This window comes from Callithrix jacchus, chromosome 3 (genome assembly GCF_049354715.1).
Source record: "Callithrix jacchus isolate 240 chromosome 3, calJac240_pri, whole genome shotgun sequence".
Taxonomy (NCBI): Eukaryota; Metazoa; Chordata; class Mammalia; order Primates; family Cebidae; genus Callithrix; species Callithrix jacchus.
Window position 1 is genome coordinate 124,404,912 of NC_133504.1, and position 15,634 is coordinate 124,420,545.

The following is a 15,634-nucleotide window of genomic DNA, read 5'->3' on the forward strand; positions in this document are numbered from 1 at the left end:
GTTTGCTTTCTGACATCAGATTTGAGATACCTATTGGAAATCAAGTAGATACATTTAGTTGGCCATCAGATTTATGAGGCTGGGGTTCAGGGGTAGGTTCAGAGATGTAATTTTAGAAATGTATTAGTCCATTGTGCATTGCTATAAAGAAATACCTGAGGCTGGGTAACTTACAAAGAAAAGAGATTTATTTGGCTCACGTCTGCAGGCTGTACCAGAAGCATGGCTCCAGCATCTGCTTCTGGTGAGGTCCTCAGGAAGCTTTTACTCCTAAAAGCAAGGAAAACCAATGTATCACATGGTAAGAGAGGGAGCAAGGCAGGGGGGTGGTGCCAAATTCTTTTAAATAACCACATCTTATGTGAACTAATAGAGTGAGAACTCACTCATTACTGGGAGGATGGCACCAAGACATTCAGAAGGGATCTTCCCCATGGCCTGGACACCTCCCACCAGGCCTTTCCTCCAACATTACGGGTCATATTTTGACATGAGATTTGGAGGGGACAAATATTTAAACTATATCAAGAAATCAGCCAGGCGGGGTGGCTCACACCTGTGAGCACTTTTCATTCAGCACTTTGAGAGGCTGAGGCAGGCGGATCACGAGGACAGGAGATTGAGACCATCCTGGCCAATGTGGTGAAAGCCTATCTCTACTAAAAACAAAAAAAGACTTGGCCAAGCATGGTGGTGAATGCCTGTAGTCTCAGTTATTTGGGAGGCTGAGGCAGAGGAATTGCTTAAACCCAGGAGGGTGAGGTTCAGTGAGCCAAGATCGTGATACTGCACTCCAGCCTGGCGACAGAGCAAGATTCCGCCTCAAAAAAAAAGATCATCCATATATCAAAAATAGATGTATAGACAATAGTTGTGATAAGGAAGAAAATAACTGTTCTAGAAAGTCAGCCTATAACTTGTACCAGATTGTTCAGGGCTGCTTTTTTTATAATTGCCCCAAGCTTCCCAAAACATCTTAGGTATCCAACACTAGGAGCATGAATAAACAAACTGTGGTGTATACAATGGAATATTAATCAGTTAAAAAAAAAAACATGCTAGTGGCAATGGCAATGACATGAATGAAGCTCACATAAATGATGAGTAAAAGTTGGTAACAAAAGAAAAAACAATATGATTCTATTTACATGAATTACAAGAACAGGCAAAACTAATCTATAGGTAACAGTGGTTACCTCTGAGGGGTTAACTCTGCAGGAACTGAGTGAGGAGGTATAGGAGAGAACTCCCTGGAATGTTGGGAACTTCCATTTCTTGACAGGGGTTGGAGTGTACTGATGTATGCATTTGGCAAAACTCATCCAATGGAGCATTTAAAATATGTGCATTTCTCTGCATGTAAACCATATCTCAAAAAGAAAATAATAACATTTGGCTACAGAAGAATATTGTGAACTCCAGTGAAAAATGTTGGTAATATGCATGCAAAATTGTTTAGGGATGAAGTAAATTGATTTCTGTAATTTACATAGTAATGGATAAAAAATCAGATGACTTAGTAAAGAATGGCTAGACAGAAGGGTGGATAAGTAAATATGCTACTCAAGAACAGAGTTAATAAGGTGTTGATTGTAGGCTCTAGAGGAGAGTTTATGAATGTTATTATAAATGTCTTTCTACTTTTCTGTATATTTGAAATTTTTCATAATAAACTATTGAAAAATCAGATCACTACAAGGGCAGATTGTTAGCTGCTCTTTTAGAAACACAAACTAATTTTTTAATGGGCAAAAGATAGATGAAAAATAAACACATGAAAAGGTATTCAATGTCATTTGATCATTCCAGATATGCTAATTAAAACCACGATCAGATGTAACTGTACATCTATTAGGACAATCACAAGTTTTAAAGGTTTGGTAAGTATGGTATCAATGCATGGGTGGTAAGAATAAGGAGCAATGGGAATGTTCGTATATTGCTTGAGGCAAAGTAAAATAGTTCAACCAGCTTACAAACACAATGTAGAAATTTCTTTAAAATTTACAAATACTCTTCCATATGTCCCAATCTTTCTACTAGTAGGAATTTACCCAAGATAAATGAAAGCATATCACCACACAAAGACACACAAATAAGGCTGGCGTAAACACATCAGCTTTACTTGTAACAGCCCAAACTGGAAACAACTCAAATGCCTATCAATTTGGGAATAAACAAATTATTGAACATCCATATAATAGAATACTATTCAGCAATGAAAAGGCTTCAACTATTGATCCCCACAAAAGCATGGATGAATGTCAGCATAATTAAGCTAAGTGAAAGAAGTTAGCCACTTTGATATGGTAACACTTCAGTCTAAGTTTATTAAGTGAAAGGCTCGTGGGAAAGGAGGTTCTATTTTCTTGCACACTGCTCTGTCACTAACACCTGCAACATAGTGCACTGGGACACAAAGTATGTATAACCTGCAACATAGCGCCCTGGGACACAAAGTATGTATAACCTGCAACATAGCGCCCTGGGACACAAAGTATGTATAACCTGCAACATAGCGCACTGGGACACAAAGTATATATAACCTGCAACATAGCGCCCTGGGACACAAAGTATATATAACCTGCAACATAGCGCCCTGGGACACAAAGTATATATAACCTGCAACATAGCGCCCTGGGACACAAAGTATGTATAACCTGCAACATAGGGCCCTGGGACACAAAGTATGTATAACCTGCAACATAGGGCCCTGGGACATAAAGTATATATAACCTGCAACATAGGGCCCTGGGACATAAAGTATATATAACCTGCAACATAGCGCACTGGGACATAAAGTATGTATATACATTGGATGGCGACTGGCTCAGCAGCTCAGTTAGAATTTACTCTTAATTAATCTACTGAACTAGTACACAGAGTAACAAAGAGTTAATGAAGATATGTACTGGAAGAGTATGTCAGGAAATTTGAGGAATTACAGGAAAGAGAAAGGGACTTCATTCTTTTCAACACTAAGTGTTTCACCACATTCTTTTCTTGCTTGCATGGTTTCTAAGAAGTTGAATGTAATTCTCACTTTTCCTCTTCTTGTACACAAGCTGCATTTCCTCTAGCTTCATTCAAAATTTGTTCTTCACTTTTTTGCCGTTTAAATATAATATGCCTAGGTGTCCTTTTTTTTTTCTTGGTATTTATCCTGCTTAGTATTCTCTCAGCTTCCTAACTCTGGGTTTTTGTTTGATATTAATTTGGAAAAGCTATCCATCTTACTGCTTCCTGTATTTTTACTGTTCCTTTTCCTCTTTCTTTTTCTCCGCATATTCCTGATATGAGTATGTTTCACCTTTGGGATTGTCTCACAGTTGTTGGATTTCCTATTCCATCTTTTGCTGTCTCTTTTTGATTTACAGCTTTGAAAATTTCTAGTGACATATCCTCAAACACAAAGATTCTTTCCTTAGCCATGTCCAGGCTACTAACAAACCCATCAAAGGCATTCTTCATTTATGTTACAGTGTTTCTGACCACTATAATTTCTTTTCTATTCTTTCTTAGGACTTCCATCACTCTGCTTACATTATCTATTTTTACATGCTTTCTACTTTTTCATTAGATTTGTTAGCATATTAATCATAGTTTTTAGAGAACTCTTGGTCTGATAATCCCAAAATTCCTGCCATATCTGACTCTAGTTCTGATGCTTGTTCAGTCCTTTCAAACTGTATGTTTTGCCTTTTAATATGCCTGTAATTATTTCGGAATAGGTAGACATGATGTACTGGCTAGAAAAAACTTCATTTAATCGACCATTTGTAACATAGTGATAAGGTGGGGAGGGGAAGAGTTGATAGTGCTGTGCTTCAATTTCAAGCTTTTTGTAAGCCTGTGCCCCGTAATAGAACTTCACACGTGCATCTCAATTTTTCCCCTTCTTATGTGGTTTGTCATGGCTAGAGGATGCTGGAGTCAGGTATTTTTCTTCTCTCACTTGGAAGACTGTTGGGAGCCTGGAGCTGAACGTTTCCCTTCTCCCAAGTCAGTTGGGCTTTGATAAAAACCCCAGCAGATTAGACTCTGGTAAAATAGTTTTTCTTAAGGGCAGGCATTGTTAAGAACAGAATGCTCTGGTATGTTTCTCCTTCCTCTACTGGAAGCATGAGTGAGGTTTTCTCCAGCACTTACCGTGAGAACCTGGTGGAGCTCCTAGAGTAAAACTCACAGAAGGTGGGAGCCCCCCCATGACTGTCCCCTACACTAGATTCATTAATGCAATTCAGGTTTCCATACCCAGCACAGTGGTTTCTGTTAGTGGATTTCTGCTCAGGTAATTTGTGATTCTCTGTGTTGCCTCTGTGTCTCTCAAATTTGGGGAGCAGCAGTTTATTCTGTGATTTCACTTTTCTGGAGGATTTAAAAAGAGTTTTTGATTGTTCAGTTTGTTCAGATTTTTACCTGTTGTTAGGACAAAGTAAAAAACTCCAAGCTCTTTACATGCCAGACCAGAAGCCAGACGTCTCAACTTTATTTCTTAGATGCATAACAGATTTGTGACTGAAGAGAACTGCGAGAGGCAGGTGAGGGGCCTGTCTTCTCCAGAAAGAACTTTCTGAGGCCTTGGACTCAAGCAGTATGATTTGGGCCTGCAGCAATGCACACAAGAGAGCCAGGAACACTCTCCTCACTGATGTATGGCCCACTTTGGCCCTTGCAGGGTTCATAGTTTTAAAGCCCAGGGATGAAACACCTTTGTCTCAGACTTGGACAGGAGGCTTTCTATAAAGAAATCCAGGGGAACGGGAAGTGGTTTGGACTAAAATGTTGCAGATGGGGACAGGGAGAAGAATATGGGAGGACTGAGTTGAAATCCCCCAGAAAAATCTAGAAAACCTTAGAAGGGATTTTTCTGGGGACTGACTTCTCGTGCTATGTAGTTAAGGAACAAATTTCAGTGAAATATGGATGTTACCATTAACCCCAGGCAGAGCCCATATTTCAGTCCTCTATGAATTTTCACATTTCCTTTTGTAGGGGTTTCTAGGTGAAGACAAATTATTAGAGCAAAGAAAGTTGGGAACATGACAAATGTCAGTTTGTAGCCAAGAAAATGTGTTGAATTTGGCAACATAGAGAGCCATGAATAGGACTCGAGTAGTAACACGTATGGAAATGAGATATGTGTGCTGGAACTGCAGCTTCAACATCACTGAGCATGAGTTCCTGCAGGCTCGAGTTCTCCAACTTCATAATAGAATGGCAAAAACACAGATCCTCACAGTGGCAGGTTGACAGGAAACAAGGTGACCCTCTGGCTATAAGGTTGCAATGGAAATGTGAACCTCACAACTTTGGTTTTGAGTCCTGTATTATTAAAAGAATGAAGTTGGGAAAGTCAACCAGCTATTTCTGATAACAGCTGATGTGTTTGGAGAAGTGCTAATGTGTTCGTTAATTCCTTCTTGTGTAACCAAAGCAAGATTACTCAGAAACCTGAAGACTGGTAAAAAGTCTTGAGTTCCTACTCAGGAGAGCTCAGCCTTCTGCAAGCAAAGGTGATCGCAGGACCTTAGCCTGGACACAGGAAGCACAAGGAATGCACTGGTTCTCAACCCCCCTCCCTGCTACCTTCTATACCTTCTCCTCCAGGCTTCATTTTGCTGGGGTGGATGCCAGGGCCACAGGATGACAGGTAAAGTTGACTTGAATTGATATTTACACATATAATGAAAGGAAAGGAGAACTGTCCCCAAAATAATCCTCTCTCACTCCTTTCCACCTACCTTATGCACCAACTGTTATGAAACAACACTAGGTCCTAGAAAGATGCTGTAGAAATTAAAACATTGTTCTTTTCTTCATCTGTTGTCTTTAATAACTAAAATATTTGAAAATTAACTAAATTCAAAACCCTTTTAATTATACAACACCCTGAAAAAATATAATTCCTGACAAGATCATGAAAATCTTGTGTGCATTTCTATATATGCACATTTATTTCTTTTTACGTATGTACATGTGGATGTACAGGTGTCTATGTTGGAAGGAGGGAGAGCAAAACTGGCACTTTAGGCATCATAATACCAGCTAGCTCCTGAACATGCTTCCTCTGTGCCAGGAGCTGTTCTTGAGGCTTTACACATTTACAGTGTTTACCCATTTAGTTCTCATAACAATTCTATGAGGTAGGTACTACTATATTCATCATTATCCCCATTCATCAGATTGGACAACCAAAATACCGAGAAGCCAGGAATAAAGACAGGATTTGGTCTGAGACTGTGAGTGCCACAGTCCCTGGCCCTCTCCTTGGAGTCCATTTAAAAGTCACTGGACAGGTAAGACTACCTAACTATGCAATTGAATTCAATTCCACTGATAATGCTAGAAAATTTTTTTCTATATTAGCTTCCTCGTTCAGAACATTGCTTGCAGAAACATGTTGGGAGGTTAAAACCTTTGCCTGAAGGACAAAAAAATGGCAGGTTGGAGGAATGGAATGTCACATTTCAAAACATGTTTGGGAAAAGAAAAAAGTCTTTGAAAACTAAGATTCTTTGATTTCTTTTCCTCTTTCCTTTTAACCACACCTTTCTAACATACCTTTTTCTACTAACAGGCCTCTGCTTAGCCCAAGACCCAAAGAAAATACTCCATTTTCCCCACAAACTACAGATCTGCTCGGCATTGCAGGGTTGTAGGACTGAGATATAGTTATCTGCCAGTGGTCTGTCTTAAAGGGTGAGTGTTAAAGAGAAGGTAGATCTGACACTATGTAGTTCAAAGAACTGTCTCCACCTCTTCAGCAGTTATAAAATAATCCTTGTAGCCACCATTTAATGAGTAGCCACTGGTTGGAGATTATCATATGTTCTCACTAATCCATTAAATAATCTTGTGTGCTATTATCCCTAATCTACATACAAGAAAACCTTCTGCATCCTCACTGTCCTTACCTGCTCTTTCTCAGGCTTTTAATGTTCCCTGCTCCTTCCTGCCACAAGTCTTTTGCAATGCTGTTTCTTCTGACTATAACACTCCCCACACTTCCATTAATTATTAATTAATTTCTTCTGACTACGACACTCTCCACACTCCCATTAACAAAGCTGAGAACTTTTTTCAATGTGAAATTATAATTCCTTTGTGTCATTCTTAAATAATGCCTATCTCCCACTTGATACCTAAGGTCCATAAAAGCAGGTATTATAGCTGTCTTTTGCTTACTATCATGTCACTAGAAAGTAGTGCAGGGACAGGTAGGATCTCAATAATACAGGTCACATTAATTAACTTTCCCAGATAGGCAGAGCTGAGAGTCAAGTTCTCTTTGGCCAAGGTTCAAAGCTAAGCCCTCATTCGTGGCACTTCAGCAAAAAGAATCAACTTTAAATTAATAACCTATAAAGAAATACCAAGAAAATGGAGACTAGCAGATGACATGACCACCACAGTTGCAAAACACAGGCCTCAGGCTGAATGATATTGCAAGGTCTTTCAACTTTTGAGCTTGTAAAGATGCTCCAGCTGATGTACCTGTCTTCTGTCCTAGCTCTCTCTCCATATCTATCTGAAATCTATAGTTTTAGCTTTTACCACTTTTCTCATTCTTTCCCCATCCCACACTTAATTTCAGTTGCCCTCAGTTCATGTTTGTCAGATAGGTAGGTAGGTAGGTAGGTGGATAGATAGATAGATAGATAGATGGATAGATAGATAGATAGATAGATAGATAGATAGATAGATAGATAGAGATATGTATGTATTCTTTTTTCTTATTTTTGGCCATTTGGGTTAATTAGACTTGTCTTCAAGCTCTGGGATTCTTTTCTCTACTTTGTCTAGTCTATTGTTAAAACTTTCCACTGCATTTTGTAATTTCCTAAATTGCCTTTTATTTCCAGAATTTCTGATTGGTTTTTCTGTATGGTATTAATCTCTTTAGAGAACTTTTCATTTATATCCTGAATTGCTTTTTAATTTCTTTATGTTGGTTTTTCACCTTTCTCTGGTATCTCTAATAACTTAATAATCAACCTTTTGAATTCATTATCTGGTATCCCAAAAGTTTTATCTTTGTTTGGATTCATTGCTGGAGAGCTAGTGTGATCTTTTGGGAGTGTTATAGAATCCTATTTTGTCATATTACCAGATTTATTCTCCTGATTCCTTCTCATTTAGGTAGACTCTTTATTCTGATTATTCTTAAATTTATTTTTTATTTGACTGTATTTTGTTAAATTTATTTTCCCCTCAAGGACGTGACTTTAATGTTTATAGTTTATTGTGGCCTAATTCAGTTCTTGGTGCTTTCAAAGATGAAGAGTCTGTATGGGTTCTTTGATTATACAGAGTCTGTGGATGATGGCTTTCTCAGATCCTGGTTGTAGTAGCGATGTGCATGAGCAAGTTCACTTTCTCATATGAAGTCAGAATGGCAGAGATCTTTTGAAGCTTATCTCATTCTCCCATTAAGTGTACATTTTTATTCATTTTCCGCAATGTTTTATATATGGCATTGAATAGTTTAGGCTTCAGGCCAGTAGGGGAGGTGTCCCTGTGTACAAACTCATTTTGGCTAAAGCAGGTGGGTAGATGCAATACCCAATATTGGGCAGAGGTTTCAGCCTTGAAAGAGGTGGCTGGGAGATCTCTCAGTGAAATACACTAAGGTCTAATCGGGGGAATGGCGACAGCACCTCAGCTCTCTTGCCAGTCCAGCAGGAAAGCTATTCACCTCCTGGACATACTCCTTACCCAGGGTTCTGACTATTCAGATCAGAATACCTGTTTCATCTGCAGGAACACTGATGTTCCAAATAAAGAGTAATTGCAACTCTGCCCCTCATGCAAGCCTACACCCAAAAGGTGCTCCTGTATCTTCTGTACCAGGAAATACAGTCATCCTGAAGTGTTTTAGAAAGGCTACTTATAGGTGTAATCATGCTGAGGCAAAGCCTCAGCTGTGTCTGCAGTGATGGACAATGGGAGAAAAAAAAAAGTCTCCTTCTCCAAGATCCTTCAGAAGCACCAGGGCCGCCTGATGGTCTGGGTAGAACTGTAGACTTTCCCTACTCCCAGTGAGCCTAGCACTGCACCTATGCCTCTGCCAAAAGTAATTTCTCACCCACAGAAAGTTCTGGGACTCAAAAAGCCTTCCATCTTGATTCTTTTGTCCCATGGGGCATCCCCTTGACATGGTGCACTCCCATTCCCATAGGAGTAGGAATCCCTGAGGGCCAGACTACTGTGAAGGCTTCTGCTCCTCTGAATGTAACCATCTAGTGGGAATGCCACACTCCAGGCTGGTGCTGGCAAATGTCTGCAAGGGATCTTGTGATGTGACCTGTCTTCTAGTCTCCCAGCAACAGGTACGAGCGTCAGTGCTGATGAGAGTTGCAGGGAAGTGACGTACATTCTGTTAGATTCTTTCATCATAAATAGCCTTAGTGAGTTGGCTTTCTGAAATACCAGTTGTAGTGGTAATAAACTGGTCACATGGACAGACTCAGGACCTCCTGATTGGTCAGGTTGCTGCAGGCAATGCTGATAGCTGAGGTCACGAACACGTTTTCTCTTTGTGGGCACAGTGTTAGTTTACCAGGAGATGCTGTAATGGACTGTGTTGGTTGGCCTCTAACCAAGAGGTGGAACTTGCAAAAGAGCACCAGCTATAGTAGTAGTGGTAGGATTTGTGCTTGCCTTGTTACTCAGGGGAGGTACTCTCGTTTCTCAGGTGATAGGTGAGGCCATGGAGCACCTGAAAGTTTCTGTCCTTTGTGTTAAACTACCAGGGTGGATGGAGAGGCAAACCAGGTTGGGGCTGGGTCAGGTAGGTCTATGCTCTGGCTCTGTGTGTACAGGGAAAGCAGTGCTCTGGCTACTGGGGTAATGTTCCAGAGGGTATTGTGTAACTGCCTCTGCTGCACAGAAGAGTTTGCATGGGGAGTGGAGAGTAGCAGATGGCAGTAAGACCCACACAGCTCCCAAGATTTTGGTGAGGCAGTTCCCACACCCTCAGTGTTCCACTGGCAACAGCTAACTAGGTTCCAGGCGGTCTGCACTCAGAACTCAAATATGCCCCAGGCCATAAGCCTTCCCAGGGAGACAGCAACCATGGCTTCACCTGAAAACTGGGGCGCCCAGCTCCTGTGCTCATGGCTGCAGCACACTTCCCATTTGCCTCCCAGTTATGGCCAGAGGAGTTTATTACCACTTGAGACTATGTCATGAATTTCAGCTGAGAGCTTTTCTCAACCTGTAACCACCACCTGATATAGCTGGCAGACTTTTGCAAGGTCCCTTTTGAGGCAGAATCAGAAATAGCTTCCCTTTGTCCATCATGGAGACTGGGAATACAAAAAAGGCTCTTCCTGCTGCTATTCTTACTTTTATATTCCCCACTGCTCCCTAAATCAGTTCCAGTGATAAGTAGTGTTAAGGCCTTCCTCTGCAACCTAGATTGCAGGGTTCCTGGGCGAGCATATATCCTGGATGCAGTTTGTGTCCCTCTCACACTATAGGGACTTTTTGTTTTCTACCTGGCTCATGTTGTAGGCTATAGCCTGCCACTTCTCTCAAAGTGTCTTTTGGTTTCTTTCAGTTTTCCTGTTAAGTTCTGTGTTTCTTCTTAGAAAAAAGTTACAGTATGAATCTCTGTATGCTATTCTGTCTTTCCAAATGGGAGAGACATGCTAACACTGCCTTCAATCTGCCATCTTGGAAGTCCTCATAACATTCCAAGTGTGTCAATATGCATGAGCACTTCTAAATTAAAAAGTAAAAAGAAAAAAAAATCCATACCCACACACATACCCTCAAGTGTAACTACTGAGCCAAATGTGTACTATAAGCAACAGGATGTTTAAATAAATGATTATGTAGTGAACTACTAATTTCATGTATTTTATCTCAGATTTCAGACCATATAAGACCACCAAAATATTCCAATTTTTTGTTTGTAAATATTGTCACTATAACAATACATTCCTAAGGAATTTTCAATCTACAATGACATTTGGTATCATTCAACTGCTGATATTCAGATGAAAGTACATTGACCTACATTTCTTACAAGCTGTTGGCCCTTGGAGTTAAATGTTTTATATAACATATTATTGTTTATTTTATTTTTCAAAAACTTTGTATTATCTTGTATGATATTAAAAAGTGTGTGTGTGTGCGCGTGTGTGTGTTTAAATAAACAGAATACAAATCAAAATTGGCTAGAGCAAAGTGGCCAAGTAGAGACCTCTTGTATTCAATTACCCCACAAAGACAAACAACTATATTTTGATAAAAATAAGTAAAGGAGACTACTTGAACACATAAAAGGAGCATCAGAAATTTTGTAAAGCATAGAAACCCAGGATGGCCACACAGAAAAGAGAAAGAAACACATAGCTGCTGCCACCCCACTCCCCAGTCAGCTCCAAACAGGGAACTTCTCGCTGCAAGGAAATGTAAACTAAAGGAACCCAGCAGACCCCATCACTACCTTGGACACCTATGGTCCCTCAGCACTGGGGACCCCTGCAGCATCACAGGAGCAAAGCCCAACTGAGGGAGCTGCCTGGAGTCCACAGAGCTGCACTGCCCTAGAGAAGTTGCTAACACTGTGTCCCACTCCCCATGGTCTGTGTTGGTACTGTGCTATGCCATTATTAAACTGCTTCAGGGGTCAATATCCATCCTTGAGGATTTATCATTGCTATATCACCCCCATCTGGTGGCTTGCCATTCCTGATACAAGCTATTTCTACACTTTATCCTATGGGGGAAGTTGCTTTGCCTTACCCCTCTCAGTTGCTTCTGCACTCTCCCCCTCAGAGAGAAATTAAACAACATGCTCCAGAACAACCAATGAGTCAAAAAAGACATTCTTGAAAAAAAATGAAAAAGATCTTGAAGCAAACAATAGAAATACAACAGAACAAAACCTATGAGATACAAGTTAAGTTCTAAGAGGAAAGTTGATAGCAATAAATACCTACATTAAAGAAGAAAGATCCCAGATAAATAGCCTAACTTCATTCTCAAGGAGCAAGCAAACAAGGGACAAACTAAACTGAAAGTAAAGAAACAAAAAATAAGATCAGAGCCAATATATATCAAATAAACAATCTGATCTTCTACAAACCAGACAGAAACAAGCAATAGGGAAACAATAGATATTGGTGAGGCTACGGAGAAATAGGAACGCTTTCATACCATTGGTGGAAATGTAAATTAGTTCAAACATTGTGGAAGACAGTATGGCAATTCCTCAAGGATCTAGAATTAGAAATACCATTGACTCAGCAGTCCCATTACTTGGTATATACTCAAAGGAAAATAAATCAGTCTACTATAAAGACACTTGCACATGTATGTTTGTTGAAGCACTATTTACAATAGCAAAGAAATGGAACCAACCCAAATGCCCATCAATGATAGACTGGATAAAGAAAATGTGGCACATATACACCATGGAAAACTATGCAGACATAAAAAGGAATGAAAGCATGTATTTTACAGGGACATGGATGAAGCTGGAAGCCATCATCCTCAGCAAACTAACACAGGAACAGAAAACCAAATACCACATGCTCTCACTCATAAGTGGGAGTTGAACATTGAGAAGACATGGACACAGAGAGGGGAACATCACATACCAGGGCCTGTTGAGGGGTGGGGGCGAGGGGAGGGAACTTAGAGGACAGGTCGATAGGTGCAGTAAATCACCATTACACATGTATACCTATGTAACAAACCTGCACATCCTGCACATGTATCCTTTTTTTAGAAGAAATAAAAAGAAGAAAACCCATAGAAAAAAAGGAGTAAAACAAAACTGGTTCTTTGATAAAGTTAACAAAAATGACAAACCTTGAAAGAAAAAGAGCAAACAAGAATACTCAAATAAATAAAAATATAAATGCAAGTAGAGGCATTATTAAATATGCCACAGAAATAAAAAGGATCACATGTGACTACTGTTATATGCAACAAATTGAGTAACCTAGAGGATATAAATACATGCCTAGACAAACACAGCCTATCAAGATTGAATGAGGAAAAAATAGAAGGCTTGGACAGACCAAGAACAAATAAAGAGATTGAAGAAGTAACTAAAAACTTTCCAACAGAGAAAAGCCCAGGACCAGATGATTTCATGGATCAATTCTACAAAAATTTAAGGAATTATTAGTGATACTTCTTACTCTTCCAAAAAATAGAGGTAGAGGGGATACTTCCAAACACATTTTAAAAGGCCAGCATCATTATGATACCTAAGCCAGATTAAAACACCACAAGAAAAGAAACCTATAAGCCAGTATCTCTGATGATTATTGATATAAAAATCCTCAACAAAAAGTTAGCAAATCAAATTTAACAACACATCAAAAAGATTATACATCATGAACAAGTGGTTTTGATCTCTGGCATAAAGTTTGGTTTAACATAAACAAATTAATCACTGTGATAGAGCAAAGTAGCAGACTGAAATATTAAAACTACAATATCACCGAAGTGATGCAGGAAAAGCATTTGACAAAGTTATGCATCATTTTCTGACAAAAAACTCTCATTGGTTTAGATAGGGAAGGAAAATTTCTTAACATAATAAAGACCATTTATGAAAAACCCACAGCTAACATCATAATTAATAGGAAACAATTGAAAGTTTTTCCACTTTTATCTAGTACAAGATAGGGATGTCCACTCTCACAACTTCTATTCCTAAGTGTAGAAAATCCAAGAGTCCCCAGAAATCTAACGAATGAATTAATAAACAAATCAGTAAAGTTGCAAGATACAAAATCAACATGCCAAAATCCAATAGCATTTCTACAAATAAAGAATAACCTAGCTGAAAAAGAAAATTTAAAAAATATTGTAAGTGGTACAATCAATAAAATAAAATACATAGAAATAAATTTAGCCAAGGAATTGAAAGACTTGTACACTGAAAATCATAAAATATTAATGAAAGAAATTGAAAAGCACAAAAATAAATGGAAAGATATGTCATGATCATAAATGAAAAGAATTAACATTATTAAAAAGTCTGTACTACCCAATGCAATATACAGATTTAACACATTCCTCATCAAAATTCCAATGGCTTTCTTCACAGAAATAGAAAAAAATCCCTAAAATTTGTATGGAACCTCAAAGAACCCTGAATAGTCAAATCAATGCTGAGAGAAAAAACAGTTGGAAGCTACATATTTCCTGATTTAAATTTATATTACAGTTATAATAAAACAGTCTGGTACTAGCATGGAAACAGAAACACATAGATTAGAATATGGAACCCAGAAATAAATCCAAACATATAAAGTCAACTAATTTTTTATAATGGCACCAAGAGTACACAATGGGGAAAGAGCAGTCTCTTCAATTAATGGTGCTGGGAAAACTGGATTTTATATGCCAAAAAAAAAATGAAATTGGACCTTTATCTTACACCGTACATAAAAATCAACTGAAAATTGATAAAACACCTAAATGTCAGACCTGAAACCATAACACTTTTAGAAGAAAACATAGGGAGAAAACTCCTTGTCACTGGCCTTGGTGATTAGTTTTTGGGCATCACACCAAAATCCCAGACTATAAAAGCAAAAATAAATAAATGGAATTGTATTAAACAAAGTGAAGGAAACAGGTCAACAAAATGAAAAGGAAACCTGTGGATTGGGAAAAATTTGCAAACTGCATGTTTGATAAGATATTAATATAATAAAGAACTCATATAATTCAATAGCAGAAAAACAGCCCAATTAAAAAATGGGTGAGAGACCTGAATAGATATTTCTCCAAATAAGACATAAAAATGGCCAACAGGTATATGAAAAGTTACTCACTGTCACTAATCATCAGGGAAATGTAATAAAACCAGTATGGATATTACCTGACACTCACAAGGATGGCTATTACCAAAAAGACAAAAGATGACAAGTGTTGGTAAGGGTGTCAAGAAAAGGAAAGCCTAGTACACTGTTGATAGGAATATTGATTGGTACCATGACTATGAAAAGCAGAATGGAGATTCCTAGAGAAATTAAAAACAGAATTACCATATGACCCAGCAAATCCCCTTCTGGGTATATACCCAAGTAAAATGAAATCACCACTCCATAAAGGTATCTGTACTCCCACATTCATTGCAGAATTATTTATTATAGCCAAGATATGGAAACAACTTTATGCCTAATTGTCCATCAATAGATGAATGAACAGAGAATATGTTATGTGTATGTGTGTGTTTGTGTGTGTGTGTGTGTGTGAATATTATTTTGCCTTAAAAAAGGAGATCCTGACCTTTTCATCAACATAGATGTACTTGGAGGACCTTTTGCTAAGTGAAATAAGCCAGACACAGATGGAAAAAACATTGCATAATCTCACTATCTCACTTATATATGGAATCTAAAAAAGGAAAAAAGCTCAAAATACAAAGAGAATAAAAAAGTGGTTGCCAGGACAGGAGAGGGAGTCCACAGGGAATGGAAAGATGTAGATCAAAGAATACAAAGCAGTAGATATGTAAGATGAACAAGTCTAGAGATCTAACGTACAATATGAGGACCATAGCTAGTAAAATTGTATTGTATTTGGAATTTCTGTTAAATAAGTAGATCTGAGCTGCTCTTGTCACCAAAAAAGTCACTGTGAAATGATAGGT